The sequence below is a fragment of the Arachis duranensis genome, chromosome 9 (assembly GCF_000817695.3).
Source record: "Arachis duranensis cultivar V14167 chromosome 9, aradu.V14167.gnm2.J7QH, whole genome shotgun sequence".
Taxonomy (NCBI): domain Eukaryota; kingdom Viridiplantae; phylum Streptophyta; class Magnoliopsida; order Fabales; family Fabaceae; genus Arachis; species Arachis duranensis.
In genome coordinates, this window is record NC_029780.3 from 49,509,015 (window position 1) to 49,513,153 (window position 4,139).

The following is a 4,139-nucleotide window of genomic DNA, read 5'->3' on the forward strand; positions in this document are numbered from 1 at the left end:
TCCACCTTAGTAGCGTCTTCTTCTTGAAGGACCAATAATGTCCTTAAGCTCTTCTATGTCCCTTCCTTGCCTTTGTTGCTCCTCCCTCATTGCTCTTTGATCTTCTCTAATTTCATGGAGAATGATGGAGTGCTCTTGATGTTCCACCCTTAATTGATCCACATTGTAACTTAAATCTTCTAGGGAAGTGTTGATCCCAATAGTTGTTGGGAGGAAAGTGCATCCCTTGAGGCATCTCAGGGATTTCTTGATGATGAGCTTCCTCATGCATCTCTTGAGATCTGTGGATGGTCTCTCATGTTTGCTCCATCCTCTTCTTGGTGATGGGCTTATCCTCGTCAATGAGGATGTCTCATTCTATGATAACTCCAGCTGAGTAACATAGATGGCAAATAAGATGAGGAAAAGCTAGCCTTGCCATGGTGGAGGGCTTTTCGGCTATTTTGTAGAGTTCAAGGGGGATGACTTCATGAACTTCTACTTCCTCTCCATTCATGATGCTATGAATCATGATGGCCTGATCCATAGTAACTTCGGATCAGTTGCTAGTGGGGATGATGGAGCGTTGGATGAACTCCAACCATCCTCTAGCCACAGGCTTATGGTCCAGTATTCTCAGTTGAACTGGCTTGCCTTTGGAGTCTCTTTTCCATTGAGCTATTTCCACACATATGTCCATAAGTACTTAGTCCAACCTTTGATTAAAGTGGACTCTTCTAGTGTATGGGCGTGCATCTCCTTGCATCATGTGCAAGACGAACGCCAACCTCACATTTTCCGGACTAAAATCTAAGTATTTCCCCCGAACCATTGTAAGATAATTCTTTGGGTTCGGGTTCTAACTTTGATCATGGTTCCTAGTGATCCATGCATTGGCATAGAACTCTTGAACCATTAAGATTCCGACTTGTTGAATGGGGTTGGTTAGAACTTCCCAACCTTTTCTTTGGATCTCATGTCGGATCTCCGGATACTCATATTTCTTGAGCTTGAAAGGGACCTTAGGGGTCACCTTCTTCTTTGCCACAACATCATAGAAGTGGTCTTGATAGACCTTTGAGATGAATCTTTCCATCTCCCATGACTCGGAGGTGGAAGCTTTTGTCTTCCCTTTCCCTTTTCTAGAGGATTCTCCGGCCTTAGGTGCCATCAATGGTAATAGAAAAACAAAAAGCTTATGCTTTTACCACCCTAAACTTAAAATATTTCTCGCCCTCGAGCAAGAGAAGAAAGAATAGAAGAAGAAGAAGAAGAAATATGGAGGAGAGGGGGAGAAGTGTATTCGGCCAAGAAGGAGAAGAGAGGGTTGTGTTGTGTAAAAATGAAGAAGAATGGAGGGGTTTATATAGTGAGGGGAGAGGGAGTAGGTTCGGCTATTTAGGGTAGGTTTGGGTGGGAAAGAATTTTGAATTTTGAAGGTTGGTGGGGTTTATGGGAAAGAATGGATGGATGTGAGTGGTGAAGGGGGTAATTGGGAAGATAGATTGAGGTGATTGGTGAAGGGTGTGTTATAGGATTATTAGGAGGTAAGGTGAGAATATGATAGGTGGGGATCCTGTGTGGTCCACAGATCCTGAGGTGTCAAGGATTTACATCCCTGCACCAATTAGGCATGTAAAATGCCTTTGCATGCAATTCTGGCGTTTAAACGCCGAAGTGATGCATGTTCTGGGCATTCAACGCCCATGTGTAGTATGTTTCTGGCGTTGAACGCCAGTTCCATGCTTGTTACTGGCGTTCAGCACCAGCTCTCCTCAGGGTGCATTCCTGGCGTTTGAACGCCAGGATGTTGCTTGTTTCTGGCATTCAATGCCAGATCCATGCTCTGTTCTGGCGTTGAACGCCAGCCAGATGCTCCTTACTGGCATTTAAAAGCCAGTAAGTCCTTCCTCTAGGGTGTGATTTTTCTTCTACTGTTTTTGATTCTGTTTTTAATTTTAATAATTTTTTCGTGATTCCACATGATCATGAACCTAATAAAACACAAAATAATAGTAAAATAAAAAATGAAATTAGATAAATAAAAATTGGGTTGCCTCCCAACAAGTGCTCTTTTAATGTCACTAGCTTGACAGTGGACTCTCTTAGAGCCACAAAGGTGATTAGGTCAATATTGTGGACTCCCAACACCAAACTTAGAGATTAGATATGGGGGTTCAACACCAAACTTAGAGTTTGGTTGTGGCCTGCCAACACCAAACTTAGAGTTTGATTGTGGGGGCTCTGTTTGACTCTGTACTGAGAGAAGATTACTGTGCCTCTTTTCCATGTTTATTGAAGAGCACCCTTGGGTCTTAAACACAAGGTAGTCCCCATTCAATTGAAGGACTAGTTCTCCTCTGTTAACATCTATCACAACTTCTGCTGTGGCCAGGAAAGGTCTCCCAAGGATGATGCATTCATCCTCCTCCTTCCTAGTGTCTAAGATTATGAAATCAGTAGGGATGTAAAGGCCTTCAACCTTCACTAGCACGTCCTCTACCAATCCATAAGCTTGTCTTACTGACTTGTCTGCCATTTGTAATGAGAATATGGCAGGCTGTACCTCAATGATCCCTAGTTTCTCCATTACAGAAAGTGGCATAAGATTTATGCCTGACCCCAGGTCACACAGAACCTTGTTAAAGGTTATAGTGCCTATGGTACAGGGTATTAAGAATTTGCCTGGATCTTGTCTCTTTTGAGGTAAAGTTTTCTGAATCCATGTATCTAGTTCACTAATGAGCAAGGGAGGTTTACCTTCCCAAGTCTCATTACCAAACAACTTGGCATTCAGCTTCATGATGGCTCCTAGATATTGAGCAACTTGCTCTCCAGTCACATCTTTATCCTCTTCTGAGGAAGAATAGTCTTCAGAGCTCATGAATGGCAGAAGGAGATTTAGTGGGATCTTTATGGTCTCTATATGAGCCTCAGATTCCTTTAGGCCCTCAATAGGGAACTCATTCTTGCTTGAGAGACGTCCCATGAGGTCTTCCTCATTGGGATTCACGTCCTCCTCCTCCTCCTCCTTGCATTCGGCCATATTGACTATGTCAATGGCCTTGCACTCTCTCTTTGGATTTTCTTTAGTATTGCTTGGGAGCGTACTAGGAGGAGTTTCAGTTACTTTCTTACTCAGCTGGCCCACTTGTGCCTCCAAATTTCTAATGGAGGATCTTGTCTCACTCATGAAACTTAAAGTGGCCTTTGACAGATCAGAGACTAAGTTTGCTAAATTAGAGGGGCTCTGCTTAGAATTCTCTGTCTATTGCTGAGAAGATGATGGAAAAGGCTTGTTATTGCTGAGCCTGTTTCTTCAACCATTATTAAAGCCTTGTTGAGGCTTTTGTTGATCCTTCCATGAGAAATTTGGATGATTTCTCCATGATGAATTACAGGTGTTTCCATAAGATTTACCCATGTAATTAACCTCTGCTATTGCAGGGTTCTTAGGATCATAAACTTCTTCAGAAGCTGTCTCTTTAGTACTGTTGGATGCATTTTGCCATCCATTCAGACTTTGAGAGATCATGTTGACTTTCTGAGTCAACACTTTATTCTGAGCCAATATGGCATTCAGAGCATCAATTTCAAGAACTCCCTTCCTCTGAGGCGTCCCATTATTCATGGAATTCCTCTCAGAAGTGTACATGAATTGGTTATTTGCAACCATGTCAATAAGTTCTTGAGCTTCTGTAGGCGTTTTCTTTAGGTGAATGGATCTACCTGCAGAATGGTCCAATGACATCTTGGAAAACTCAGATAGACCATAATAGAATATATCTAATATGGTCCATTCTGAAAACATGTCAGAAGGACACTTTTTGGTTATCTGCTTGTATCTTTCCCAAGCTTCATAGAGGGATTCACCATCTTTTTGCTTGAAGGTTTGAACATCCACTCTAAGCTTGCTCAGCTTTTGAGGAGGAAAGAATTTATCCAAGAAGGCCGTGACCAGCTTATCCCAGGAGTTCAGGCTATCTTTAGGTTGAGAATCCAACCATGTTCTAGCTCTATCTCTTACAGCAAAAGGAAAAAGCATGAGCCTGTAGACTTCAGGATCTACTCCATTCGTCTTAACAGTCTCACAAATCTGCAAGAACTCAGTTAAAAACTAGTAAGGATCTTCAGATGGAAGTCCATAAAACTTGCAGTTC

The 4,139-nt window shown here is 42.3% G+C and overlaps 1 non-coding gene across 1 annotated transcript; it reads left to right on the plus strand.

Moving 5' to 3' along the window:
- The first annotated feature begins 3,788 nt into the window (after positions 1–3,788).
- On the plus strand, positions 3,789–3,892 carry LOC127742290 (small nucleolar RNA R71). The gene has a single exon (XR_008003478.1). It is a non-coding gene; the product is annotated as a small nucleolar RNA R71 (small nucleolar RNA).
- The last annotated feature ends 247 nt before the right edge of the window (positions 3,893–4,139 follow it).